This window comes from Chiloscyllium plagiosum, unplaced genomic scaffold (assembly GCF_037043375.1).
Source record: "Chiloscyllium plagiosum isolate Xiang-an unplaced genomic scaffold, Cpla_swu_hap1 HiC_scaffold_18, whole genome shotgun sequence".
In the NCBI taxonomy this organism is placed as follows: Eukaryota; Metazoa; Chordata; class Chondrichthyes; order Orectolobiformes; family Hemiscylliidae; genus Chiloscyllium; species Chiloscyllium plagiosum.
The window spans coordinates 45,679,223-45,693,553 of record NW_028270156.1 but is presented as its reverse complement, the minus strand read 5'-3'; the positions used below and the strand labels follow the sequence as shown (position 1 = coordinate 45,693,553).

General features: G+C 43.7%; 1 protein-coding gene and 1 long non-coding RNA gene across 6 annotated transcripts in view; one reads left to right on the top strand and one right to left on the bottom strand.

The window, feature by feature from the left end:
- LOC122557828 (uncharacterized) overlaps nucleotides 1-4,693 on the bottom strand; it is a 51,137-nt gene extending 46,444 nt beyond the window's left edge. Inside the window, exon 1 of the long non-coding RNA XR_006313948.2 lies at nucleotides 4,559-4,693. This is a non-coding gene — a long non-coding RNA (uncharacterized LOC122557828). The remainder of the gene's footprint in view (nucleotides 1-4,558) is intronic.
- A 51-nt stretch (nucleotides 4,694-4,744) lies between these two features.
- LOC122557827 (uncharacterized) overlaps nucleotides 4,745-14,331 on the top strand; it is a 77,077-nt gene continuing 67,490 nt past the window's right edge. For 2 of the 5 annotated variants that reach the window (XM_087996576.1, XM_087996573.1), the window contains exon 1: nucleotides 4,773-4,839. The gene's annotated coding sequence lies outside the window, so the exon portion shown is untranslated. Of the gene's footprint in view, nucleotides 4,840-14,331 lie in introns of all 5 variants that reach the window. The other 3 variants (XM_043705918.2, XM_087996577.1, XM_087996572.1) reach the window with 3 other exon arrangements.

Genomic DNA, 14,331 nt, shown 5'->3' with positions numbered 1-14,331 from the left:
GCACAATAGAAAATTAGCTGTTGATTTATTCAATGTAAAATCACATCAAAAATGATTGCGTTGTTGTTGCCACTACCCCAAATTGCTACAATATTTGAGTACAGCTGAAAAAATACTCACTTTGTCAAATTAAATTAGATTCCCTACAGTGTGGAAACAGGCCCTTCAGCCCAACAAGTCCACCAAGACCCATTTCTCTACATTGACCCCTGACTAATGTGCCTCACACTATGGGCAATTTAGCATGGGCAATTCACCCAACCTGCACATCTTTTGGAATGTGGGAGGAAACCCACACAGACACAAACTCCACACAGTCGCCCAAGGACAGAATCAAACCCAGGTCCCTGATACTGTAAGGAACAGTGTTAACCACTGAACCGCCATGCCACCCTCATCAAAATATTCACATTTTGCAGTCATTTGAAGACAAAACAAGAAAAAAGTTGTAAAAGAAGAGAATTGATATTTTTAATAAGCTGTTCAGACATGTTATGACACCTATCTTGGACAAGTGAGACTTGAACCCAGGTTCATTACCACTGAGCCTCAAGAGCACTTGAAACAGCCTTATTAAAGTATTTCCAAATCAATCTGTTCAGAGAGATGTCATTATAAACCTCTACAATACGTAAGGCTTCAATCTAGATCATCTGGCCCAGAAGTAAGGACATTACCACTGCACTACAAGAGCTTTCAAAACAGCCTTTTTACAAGAGCTTTCAAAACAGCCTTTTAATGCTACTTGATGCACAGCAAGGAAACAGACCCTTTGGTCCAATCCGTCCATGCCGACCAGATATCCCAACTCAATCTAGTCCCACCTGCCAGCACCTGGCCCATATCCCTCCAAACCCTTCCTATTCATATATTCATCCAAATGCCTTTTAAATGTTGCAATTGTACCAGTCTCCACCACTTCCTCTGGCAGCTCATTCCATACACTTACCACCCTCTGTGTGAAAAAGTTGTCCCTTAGGTCTCTTTTATATCTTTCCCCTCTCACCCTAAACCTATGCCCTCTAATTCTGGACTCCCTCACCCCAAGGAAAAGACTTTGCCTATTTACCCTATCCATGCCCCTCATAATTTTGTAAACTTCTATAAGGTCACCCCTCAACCTCCGACGCTCCAGGGAAAACAGCCCGAGTCTGTTCAGCCTTTCCCTGTAACTCAAATCCTCTAACCCTGGCAACATCCTTGTAAATCTTTTCTGGACCCTTTCAAGTTTAACAATATCTTTCCAATAGGAAGGAGACCAGAATTGCATGCAATATTCCAACAGTGGCCTAACCAATGTCCTGTACAGCCGTAACATGACCTCCCAACTCCTGTACTCAATACTCTGACCAATAAAGGGAAGCATACCAAACACCTTCTTCACTATCCTATCTACCTGCGATTCCATTTTCAAGGAGATATGAACCTGCACTCCAAGGTCTCTTTGTTCAGCAACACTCCCCAGGACCTTACCATTAAGTGTATAAGTCCTGCTAAGATTTGCTTTCCCAAAATGCAGCACCTCACATTTATCTAAATTAAACTCCATCTGTCACTTCTCAGCCCACTGGCCCATCTGGTCAAGATCCTGTTGTAATCTGAGGTAACCCTCTTTGCTGTCAACTACACCTCCAATTTTGGTGTCATCTGCAAACGTACTAACTCTACCTCTTATGCTCGCATCCAAATCATTTATGTAAATGTCAAAATGTAGAGGACCCAGCACCGATCCTTGTGGCACTCCACTGGTCACAGGCCTCCAGTCTGAAAAACAACCCTCCACCACCATCCTCTGTCTTCTACCTTTGAGCCAGTTCTGTATCCAAATGGCTAGTTCTCCCTGTATTCCATGAGATCTAACCTTGCTAATCAGTCTCCCATGGGGAACCTTGTTGAACGCCTTACTGAAGTCCATGTAGATCACACCTACCACTCTGCCCTCTGCCTTCTTCAAAAAACTCAATCAAGTTTATGTGACATGATTTGCCACGCACAAAGCCATGTTGACTATCCCTAATCAGTCCTTTGCTTTCCAAATACATGTACATCCTGTCCCTCAGGATTCCCTCTAACATGTTGCCCACCACTGAGGTCGGGCTCACTGGTCTATAGTTCCCTGGCTTGTCCTTACCACCCCTCTTAAACAGTGGCACCACGTTTGCCAACCTCCAATCTTCCGGCACCTCACCTGTGACTATCGATGATACAAATAGTGCTTTGAATGTTGTGTTCAAAGCACTATATAACAAACTGCACTTGAAGGAAGCACCAGGAGTGTTGAGGGCAGAGGTTTTGCCCTGGGTGGGGAACTTCAATATTTCTGTCTCCAAAGTGTGGGTGATAGTACCGCTGCTGAACAAGGTCTAAAGGACCTGGGTCCACTGCTTTTCGTCATTTATATAAATGATTTGGATGTGAACATAGGAGTATCGTTAATAAGTTTGCAGATGACACCAAAATTGCTGGTATAGAAGAGAGCAAGGAAGGTTACCTTAGAGTATAACGGGATCTTCATCAGATAGGCCAATGAGCTGAGAAGTGGCAGATGGAGTTTAATTTAGATAAATGTGAGGTGCTGCATTTTGGAAAGGCAAATCAGAGCAGGACTTATACACTTAATGGGAAGATCCTGGGGAGTGTTGCTGAACAAAGAGTGCAGGTTCATAGTTCCTTGAAAGTGAAATTGCAGGTAGACAGGATAGTAAAGAAGGCTTTTGGTATGCTTGCCTTTATTGGTCAATACATTGAGTATTGCAGTTGGGAGATCATGCTGTATATGTCATTAGTTAAGCCGCTTTTAGAATTGTCTGGTCTGATGTAACTCAATAGTTCTGTTCTCGTGCGATCTCACATTATAAGAAAATCACACAATAGTTGCGCCATTTAAACTAATGGGGCCAACATCACAATATAGCCAATACAGATAAGGAAAGTATGAGTTCTACAAATAACAGTCTAAATTCTTCAATCGCATTAAAACCAATTTGCACTGAAGAAACATGCGTTATAGCAGAACCAACTGTACTGCATGCAATTCTGGTCTCCCTATTATAGGAAGGATGTTGTGAAACTTAAAAGGGTTCAGGAAAGGTTTACATGGGTGTTCGAGAGTTTGAGATGTAGGGAGAGGCTGAATAGGCTGTGCGTATTTTCCCTAGCGCGTTGGAGACTGAGGCGTGACCTTACAGAGGTTTATGAAATCATGAGGGGCAGGGATAGGGTAAATAGAAAAAGTCTTTTCACTAGTGTGGGGAGTCCAGAACTAGAGGGCATAGGTTTAGGGTGAAGGGAAAGATTTAAAAGGGACCTAGGGGGCAACTTTTCCATGCAGAGGGTGGTGCGTGTATGCAATGAGCTGCCAGAGGAAGTAGTGAAGGTGGGTACAATTTCAAATGAAAAAGGCATCTGGATGTTTATATGAATAGGAAGGATTTAGAGGGATATGGGCCAAATGCTGGCAAATGGGACTAGATTAATTTTGGATATCTGTTGGCATGGACGAGTTGGACTGAGGGGTCTGTTTCTGTGCTGTACATCTCTATTAACAAATGAAGAGTTTTCTTTATATCAAAGCTCAAGCCCCTTCCCACTGGTTAAATGCCAGAGGTAGAAAGAGGGCATTAATTGGCCACTTCAATGCCAATTGGGGGGTGGGCGGGGGGTGTTAAACAGAAGGCAGTCTGGCATTTTACAGTGGCATGAAGACAATGGGGACTTAACTTGGCTCCTTCCCACATCATTTCACTGGATCACCTCTGTTTTCTCGGCCTGCAGTCCCCAAAGGAACAGTCAAATCCTTCAGGGTTTGACTTGTCAAATCAATGATCTTTCATGTTACAAATTGAGAGCACAATTCATTACAAAAAGGCAGCATAACATTTCAAAAATGGGCACCACAGCTAGAGGAATTGGTAGAAGCAGATACCTTAGCAACATTTAAGAGGCAATTCAACAGACACATAAACTAGCAGGGAGTCCAGACATGCAGACTACAGGCAGGCAGTTCAGAATAATATCATGGTCGGCATAGACATAGTGGGCCGAAGGGCCTGTCCTGCGCTTTACTGTTCAATGTTCTTCTCTGTTTATCCTTCAAATTTATCATCCAGACACGGGCCTTTTTGTTATTTAACAATATACACTGTGAACTTCACGTTCAATTTTAAATGAATTAATGTTAAAAGCTACAGTTCATTGCTGGTTTATTTTCCTGAATGTAACACAGATATTTACCAGGCACCTATAACTAATGTTTTAATGGCTATTTAAGACTGCTCCAGATCATTCTTCCTCACAAGCAGTCACAAGTTCCTCCCCTGAATCTTTCTTAAGAGACAGGTCGAAACCATGGAGCTGTCTGTCACTGAGAAGGAAACAGACGTGTGCCTCCGCTTCAGTCCTGCTGTAATTATTACTCAGCTACGTGACGGCCATGCATCCCTAATACACAGGTTTGAAAAAAAAAATCAAGAGTTGGGCTTGAAGACTTGTCTAACCCACATCAAATCAAACAGACGGAGCCACCTAGTTCCTCAATGCTTTGTTCCAGTTTGGTTACCTCAGTTCCGCTGGCGCTTGCGGACTGCCCTCGCTTTTTTTTCACGGACAAGCCGAGTGCAGGCATGCGGTGACGTTGCGAGCTCCCCGAAGCTGAAGTGCAGAGAGCTTCCTCCAGACGCTGAGAGCAGCTCCCCCATCTGAAGCAAAGAGATCAACTGCGGATCGGGCTTTCACTTCAACACCGTGGGAGGGCGGGAGGGGGGATTCAAATCATTCTCGCTGCTGCTAACCACAGTGCGACTTTGCTCAAGTTGGATACTCTAATTCACAGCAGCAATGGTAAGTCACACAGAGAGAGAGAAAAGTTTAAGAATTGAAAGTTTTGCCTGGCCTAGTTCAAGAAGTTAATTGACAGAATCTAGGCTGACCTGAAACGTGCAGGGCAATTTCTTCACATACAATATGCTTTAGTTGCCCATGAATTGCCTTAATATTTCGAAGCTTTGATCTGATTTAGTAACTTCGTGTGTGTGTGATCAGATTACTGATCATGGGTGTTCGACAATTTGCAGTGTGATGGTAACCCTTTCCTCCCTCTTTCTAAATAAATGTATGAGCCGATTCTGTTTGAATACTTGTATAGAAGCGGGCCTTTGTGAGATGAAGAAGTTGAATGGCATGTATTCACAGTGCCCTGACAAACACACAAGCCTAAATCATTCCAGCATTTATTGCCCGTTCCTCCTTTGCTAAAGCAGTGGTGAGTCACCTTCTTGAATTGTTGTAATACTCCGGTGTGGCTACCCTCAATGTTTTCCAGGATTTTAACCCAGTGACAGTGAGGGAATGGCAATTTATTTCTGAGAAAGGATGGGGCCTGACCTGGAGGGGAACTTGAAGTGGTGGTGTTCCTATGTGTCTGCTGTTTTTTCTACATAGCAGAAGTTACTTGGAAGGCGTTTTCTAAGGAGCCTTGGCATGTTGCTGCAATGCATCTCATAGATGTCACTATGCCATTGATGATGTAAATGCTTAAGGTGCTGTTTGAGGTGCTAATCGAGTGAGCTGTTCTGTCCTGGATTGAGTTGGCATACTGTCATGGAATCATACAGCACAGAAACAGGACCGTTAGTCCAACTTGTCCGTGCCGACCGGTTTTCTGAATGAAACTTGTCCCATTTGCCTGTATTTGGCCCATATACCTCAACATTTTTTATTCATGTACCTGTCCAAATGTATTTTAAATGTAATTGTACCTGCCTCCATGACTTCCTTTGGCAGCTTGTTCCACATTCACACCACCCTCTGTGTGAAGGAAGTTGCTGCTCAGGTTACTTTTAAATCTGCTACTTCTCACCTTAAATCTATGCCCTCTAATTTTGGACTCCTTTTCCCTGAGGGAAAACTCCTTGGCTATTCACCTTATCTATGCCCCAAATGATTTTATAAACCTCTTTAAGGCCACCCCTAAGCCTCTTATGCTCCAGGAAAAAAAAGTCCCACTCTATCCAGCTCCTTATAACTCAAACCTTCTCGTCTCTTTTAGTGTTTTTGAACCTATTTTCATTCAGGCAACTGGAGAATATTTCATCACCCTCCTGATTGTCGGTGGTGAGCAGGCATTGAGGTGAGTTACCACAAAATTCCCAGCCTCTCATCTGCTCAATAGCCACAGTATTTATGTGGTTAGTCAATAAAGATTATGGTCAATTGCAAGCACCAAATTGATGGCTGGAGATTCAGCAATGATAAAACCATTGAATGTCAATAGAAAATGGTCTTGTTGGAGATGGTCATTTCCTTGCAATAAATGCTAACAGTCACTTAATCAGCCCAAAGCTGAATGTTTTCCAGGTCTTGCTAGAAGATGACTGCTTTGAAATAACTCCACAGAAGCTGGTATCCCATCACCAAGTCACCCTTTATTTACACATGCATAGCATTTGACACTGGTCTGGCTTCCTCAGAGCCAGCTCTGAGTGAACAGAACCTCAGACACATCTGTTTCTTTTCTTTTGTTTTTACTTTTTTCAAAAATCAAGTGTGTAAATCTTTACTTTATTCCACCACCGGGGAGTAAGGAAACACGCGAGTGACCAGTGGCAAGCAGTGCCTTTCTCAGAGGGCAATGCTGCGTGATCAAACAGCGAAGGGGAGGGCAGGGATTAAATCAAAATAGAGTTGGAGGGAGAAATAATGAACTCCACTCCCTGCAGTGCTCACCTTTCCCTGAAAAGTGTTGGTGGACATGGCGTGCTCCTTCCCCAGGCACACCCGGGCTCTGATATAACCACGGAAGAGGGACAGGCAATCGGCCCTAATGACCCCCTCCACAGCCCGCTGCCTGGACCTGTTTATGGCTAGTTTGGCCAGGCCCAGGAACAGATCCATGAGAAGGTCCTCTGACCTACCCACCCCGCTCCGCACTGGATGCCCAAAGATCAGGAGCGTGGGACAGAAGTGCAACCAAAAACAGAGAAGAAGGTATTAGAGAAAATCAAAAAGGGAGCGCAAGTGCCCACACCCAATATAAAAATGGTCCACGGACTTCACAGCACCACAGAACAAGCATTTGGGCTGGGAGTCCGTGAACCATTGCAATCTGCGGTCGCATGGGTCTGCTATGTGCAGCACCCCCCACCCCAAATCCCTGAGAGAGAGGGGGAGGACTCTCACGTAGAGAGCTCTCCACTGGGGATCCCCGCTACCCAGTGGCAAATGGGTACGCCTGGGCACACTCCTGTTTTGTTTTTACTTTTTTTTTATTTCCTCCATACTACCGCCTAACTGCAGTAGTGCTTATATTTTTCCCCAGCACCCGTGTGTGTGTTGGTGTGAGACACAGTGAAAGACAACAGGTGTACAAATCTTTATTCAATTCCCACCACCAGGAAGAAAGGAAACACCTGAGTGGCCAGTGACAAGAAGTGCCCTTCTCATCAAAGGGCAATGCTGTGTGATCAGACAGTGAAGGGGAGGGCAGGGATTAAATCAAAATAGAGTTAGACGGGAAATAGTACAGTCCACTCCCTGCAGGCTGAACTCTCCCTGAACAGCTAAACTCCTGTTTTTTTTTCCTTTTTTAAAAAGGGCCCCAGGCAACGGCAGTAGAAGCAGGCCTGGGTATGGATAGGGCTATAGCAGCAGTGGTCAGACCAGGCTCCAGGTGTAGGTAGGCAAAAGTGAGGACGGCAGATGCTGGAGATCAGAGTCCAGATTAGAGGGTGCTGGAAAAGCACAGCAGGTCCGGCAGCATCCGAGGAGCTGGAAAATCGACATTTCGGGCAAAAGCTCTTCATTAGGAATGAAGGCAAGCAGCCTCCGGGGTGGAGAGATAAATGGGAGGGGGGTGGGGCTGGGGAGAAGGTAGCCAAGAGTAGTTTCAGGGCAGAGGAGATAGCCTGGGGGTTACAGTGAGAGAGAGACTCGGTGAGGTTCTTGTAGAGAGAGAAGGAGAACTTCTTCAAGGTAGGTGTGGTAGGCCCAGACAGTAGCAGCAGTGCAGGCAAGGTCCAGGCTCCAGTAGTGGGAGCAGGCCCAAGCTGTAGCAGCACCAGTGATAGTATAAGCTGCCTGTGCAGCTGAACACAGCTTCAAATAAGCAAAAAAGAAACGAAAAGCCAGAAAACAAACAAGCAAACAATCTCAATAAACAATAAAGAAAAAACAAAGAACTTCAGAATAAACTCCTTAACGCGAGGACACAGAATCAGTCTCCTCTTTTAACACAGGGAGAAGAGCAGAGTTCTCTCCCTCAGAGTCAGCTGTCAGAGTGAACAGAACCCCTGACCCTCCTATTTCTTTTCTTTTTTCCCCTTTTTTTGCCCCTTACCCCCACACTACCTCCTAACTGCGGTAGTGCTTATTTTTCCCCAGCACCCATGTTATGTGTGCAGGTTTGAGACACAGTGAAAGATACAAGGTGTACAAATCTTTATTCACTTTGCAGCACCAGGAAGAAAAGAAACACCCAAGTGGCCAGTGACAAGCTGTGCCCTTCACATCAAAGGGCAATGCTGTGTGATCAAACAGTGAAGGGGATGGCAGGGATTAAATCAAAATAGAGTTGGAGGGGGAAATAATGCACTCCACTCCCTGCGGCGCCCACCTCTCCCTGAAAATCTTCTGTTTTTTTCTTTCTTTTCTGTTTTCTTTTTTTTTCGTTTTTTTAAATTAACCCCCACACTACCGCTGAACTGCGGCAGCACTTATTTTTTTTCCCAGCACCCATTGTGTGTGTGTGCAGGTGTGAGACACAGTGAGAGACACAAGGTGCATGAATCTTTATTCAAATTCCACCACCAGGAAGATAGGAAAACACCCGAGTGGCCAGTGACAAGCACTGCCCTTCACATCAAAGGGCAATGCTGCGTGATCAAACAGTGAAGGGGAGGGCAGGGATTAAATCAAAATAGAGTTGGACGGGGAAATAGTACAGTCCACTCCCTGAGGTGCCCACCTTTCCCTGAAAATCTCCTGTTTTTGTTTTACCCCCACACTGTGGTAATACCCCTGTTTATTTTTTTTTGTTACACAGTGAAAGACACAAGGTGCATGAATCTTTATTCAAATTTCCACCACCAGGAAGAAAAGAAACACCCGAGTGGCCAGTGACAAGCAGTGCCCTTAATAACCTGTTTATTTATTTATTTTTTTCTTTTTATTTTAATCCCCACACTACCGCCTAACTGCGGTAGTGCTTATTTTTTCCCCAGCACCCATGTTGTGTGTGTGCAGGTGTGAGACACAGTGAAAGACACAAGGTGCACGAACCTTAATTCAGTTTCCACCACCAGGAAGATAGGAAACACCCGAGTGGCCAGTGACAAGCACTGCCCTTCACATCAAAGGGCAATGCTGTGTGATCAAACAGTGAAGGAGAGGGCAGGGATTAAATCAAAATAGAGTTGGATGGGGAAATGGTACAGTCCACTCCCTGAAGTGCCCACCTTTCCCTGAAAATCTCCTGTTTTTTTTTCCTGCATGAGGACAGCTCCCCAACATGTTCAGCTTCCAAGTAATTGAACAAACACTACAGAGGCTGGTTTCCTGCCACCAAGTCACTCTGTGTTTACACATGGAGAGAACTTGACACTGATGCAGCTCCCTCAGCGCCAGCTCTCAGATTGAACAGGATGTCTGACCCTTCTGTTTTTTTATTTTTTTTTCTGTTTTTTTTTTAACCCCCACACTACTGCCTAACTGCAGGAGTGCTTATTCTTTCCCCAGCACCCATGTGTGTGTGCAGGTGTGAGACACAGTGAGAGGCACAAGGTGCATGAATCTTTATTCAATTTCCACCACCAGGAAGATAGGAAAACACCTGAGTGGCCAGTGACAAGCACTGCCCTTCACATCAAAGGGCAATGCTGTGTGATCAAACAGTGAAGGGGATGGCAGGGATTAAATCAAAATAGAGTTGGAGGGGGAAATAATGCACTCCACTCCCTGCGGCGCCCACCTCTCCCTGAAAATCTTCTGTTTTTTTCTTTCTTTTCTGTTTTCTTTTTTTTTCGTTTTTTTAAGTTAACCCCCACACTACCGCTGAACTGCGGCAGCACTTATTTTTTTTCCCAGCACCCATTGTGTGTGTGTGCAGGTGTGAGACACAGTGAGAGACACAAGGTGCATGAATCTTTATTCAAATTCCACCACCAGGAAGATAGGAAAACACCCGAGTGGCCAGTGACAAGCACTGCCCTTCACATCAAAGGGCAGTGCTGTATGATCAAAACAGTGAAGGGGAGGGTAGGGACTAAATCAAAATAGAGTTGGAGGGAGAAATCTCCTGTTTTTTTTTATTATTTTTTTTTATTTTAACCCCCACACTACCACGTAAGTGCGGTAGTGCTTATTTTATCCCCAGCACCCATGGTGTGTGTGTGCAGGTGTGAGACACAGTGGAAGACATAGTGCACGGATCTTTATTCAATTTCCACCACCAGGAAGATAGGAAGACACCCGGGTGGCCAGTGACAAACACTGCCCTTCACATCAAAGGGCAGTAGACTCCTGTTTATTTTTTTTATTTTTTTTTCCCTTTTTCTTTTCTTTTTTTTCCTCCTTTTTTTTTCTTTTTTTTCTTTTTTTTTCTTTTTAACCCCCACACTACCACCTAAGTGCGATAGAGCTTATTTTGTCCCCAGCACCCATGGTGTGTGTGTGCAGGTGTGAGACACAGTGAAAGACACAAGGTGCACGAATCTTTATTCAAATTCCACCACCAGGAAGATAGGAAAACACCCGAGTGGCCAGTGACAAGCACTGCCCTTCACATCAAAGGGCAGTGCTGTGTGATCAAAACAGTGAAGGGGAGGGTAGGGACTAAATCAAAATAGAGTTGGAGGGAGAAATCTCCTTTTTTTTTTCTTTTTTAACCCCCACACTACCGCCTAAGTGCGGTAGTTCTCCAGTTTATCCTTTTTTCCTTTTTTTTCCCCCCACACTACCACCTAATTGCGGTAGTGCTTATTTTTGCCCCAGCACCCATGGTGTGTGTGTGCAGGTGTGAGACACAGTGGAAGACACAAAGTGCACCAATCTTTATTCAAATTCCACCACCAGGAAGATAGGAAAACACCCGAGTGGCCAGTGACAAGCACTGCCCTTCACATCAAAGGGCAGTGCTGTGTGATCAAAACAGTGAAGGGGAGGGTAGGGACTAAATCAAAATAGAGTTGGAGGGAGAAATCTCCTGTTTTTATCTGTCAGCCAGGGCTCGCTGATTGGACCAGATTAACAGCTCCAATCAGGAAACTTGTATTCTATGAGGTCTACTGGCTGACCTCATTACAATCACTACAACTTCATTTTCTGAGCAACTGTAAATACGATTGAAAACTTTGAAGTAAGCTGATGTCCTGACTTTGACACCATGGTGGGGAGGAAGGTCATTAATGAAACAAATGAAAATGGTTGACCTAGAAACTTCTGAAGTGACATCCTGTTGCTAAAAGATTGGATCTCTGTAACCATAGCCATTTTCTTTTGTGCTAGGTATGACATCAAATAGTGGAGAGTTTCACCCAATTCACAACTTAATATTTATGGTTAATCTACTCTACTGACTAAGATTACAGAACTGCTGAGCAGGAGGGTCATCTGGGACAAAAGTTGGAACTTCCCATTGGGAAAAAAAATGTTTCATGACAAATAATGTTTTGTGTGTGAGATTAAAAAGTACATTACCTGTTTTGAGATATATTCAGTGATTCTATTTAAATCAGCACCTCATCTCTATAGTTAACTGTAATGGTTGACAGTCTAATTTCCCTTCTTATAAAATATATGTAAGTAATGTTATGAACACTGATCAAATGTTCATAATTATACAGTATATTGATTTTGAGCCTCCTTGTGAAATACACAACTCTCCCTAGATAGCAAGAGAAAGTGAGGACTGCAGATGCTGGAGAATGTCGTTTGTTCAGTATTGTCTCCTCATTCTAACAGTTATTGATTTATCTTGGAACATCACTTCATCGTGATGATTATGCTCTTGTACAAATCTAAAGGATATTCATATGTGAACTCAATGTTGAGAGTATTATAGCTGCATTTTATTCTGATTTCCATATTATTTTACTTTCCAGCATCACTCACTGAATAATGGTAATACCTTTGGGTTTCTTTTTTTCTCTCCTTAACTGATAGCCGAAGCCAACTGAAACACACCTACAACAAACGGGCTACCGACTTGAGTTTGTACTTGGGTAGTTCATGATCTATATGGCTCAGTACCATAATGTGTCGTACATTTTGTATGACAGCCTTCAGAATCTAATTATCACAGGACCTCTACAGAGGGAAGCCATTTGGCCCATCAAGTCTGCACTAACACTCCAAAGAGCATCCCACCCAGACTTAGTCCCAGTTCCCTACTATATTCCATAATCCTGCATTTCCCATGGCTAATCCACCTAGCCTGCACATCTTTGAACTATGGAAGCAAACAGGAGCATCTGGAGACAGCACACAGACATAGGGAGGAAGTGCAACCTGCACACAGACAGTTACCTGAGGCTGGAATCGAACTGGGTCCCTGGTATTGTGAGGCAGCTGTGCTAACTACTGAGCTGCTGTGCTGCCCATGGCATGCAGATATGAGTTGTTGATGTTAACAGACATATTCTGCTTTTAAAGGTGTAGCAACTTCACTGACTATATTGTAAAAATAATTGTAAATCTGGTTAAACCTGTCATGTTGGATTCCAGTTTCTTTTTGTGAATTAATGTTGCTGCTGCATAAATTTCTGTGGTCATGTTCAGGCAGCCATGTTAATGACAGTAATTGACTCTCAAATCGGGGAGTCCAGAACTAGAGGGCATAGGTTTAGGGTGAGAGGGGAAAGATATAAGAGAGACCTAAAGGGCAACTATTTCACGCAGAGGGTGGTACGTGTATGGAATGAGCTGCCAGAGGAAGTGGTGGAGGCTGGTACAATTGCAACATTTAAGAGGCATTTGGATGGGTATATGAATAGGAACAGTTTGGAGGGATATGGGCCGGGTGCTGGCAGGTGGGACTAGATTGGGTTGGGATATCTGGTCGGCATGGACGGGCTGGACTGAAGGGTCTGTTTCCATGCTGTACATCTCTATGACTCTATAAATGCATACTAATTAGTGTTTGGAATCAGTTTAGAGATTGGCATTGACCAAATTTACTCCATTACAGAATTTGTTAGATAATTTTCGTAGGGAATGAATAAACATATTTGCATATTAATGTGATCAGTGTTAGTCAGAATTGTAGGCTAAAAATAACCATTTTTGAAGTGATTTATGCTTGTGATATGTCCTTCTACAGAATTGTTGGCAGCCTGGTCGGTGCTGCTCAGAAAAATCTTGATAGTTTTTAGATACTCATGCCTTCTGGTTGAGTCATCTGTTATGGTTAGTTGTGTTTCAGACTTGTTAGAATAGATACAACAACGAAGCTAAACAATTAACAAATAATAATAGTTCAACAATATATTACCTTTTTTTAAAATTTGGTTGAATTTTGCTGTAGAAGAACTTATGTTACCACTGGAGTTTACATTTCATTGTGAACACAAAACTAGTTATTTCAATAAGATGGGTGAAAACAAGGACTGCAGATGCTGGAAACCAGAGTCTAGATTAGAGTGGTGCTGGAAAAGCACAGCAGGTCAAGAAACATCCGAGGAGCAGGAAAATCGACATTTCGGGCAAAAGCCCTTCATCAGGATTTCAATCAGATGTCCCATCCCAAATCTGAAGATGGCTTTGTCTCAACATAATGGTATACCACATGTACTGGGTCCCCGTTGTCCATCATGTTCGTAATGTCTTCATAGAATTCCAAAAGATTAGTTAAGCACGACCTGTCCTTCATGAACCTATACTGCATCAATGCAATGGGACAATTTCTATCCAGTCGCTTTGCTGTTCCTTCCTTGAAAACAGACTCCAGCATCTTCCCCATGACAGAGGTTAAGCTAACAGGTCTATAATTCTCCAACTTCTATCTACCACACTTTTTAAACAATGTAACAGGTCTATAATTCTCCAACTTCTATCTACCACACTTTTTAAACAATGCTGTCACATTTGCTGTTTTCCAATCTGCTGGAACTGCCCCAGAGTCCAGCAAAGTTTGGAAAATTACCACGAGTGCACTTGTTATTTCTCCCACCATCTCTTTTAGCACCCTAGGATGCATTCCATCAGGGCCAGGAGACTTGTCTACTCTTAGCTCCATTAGCTTGCCCAACACTACATCTTCTGTGATTGTTTCCAGGTCCCCACCTACCTTTGTCTCCTTGTCAGTTACTGGCATGTCATTCGTGTCCTCCACTGTGAAGACTG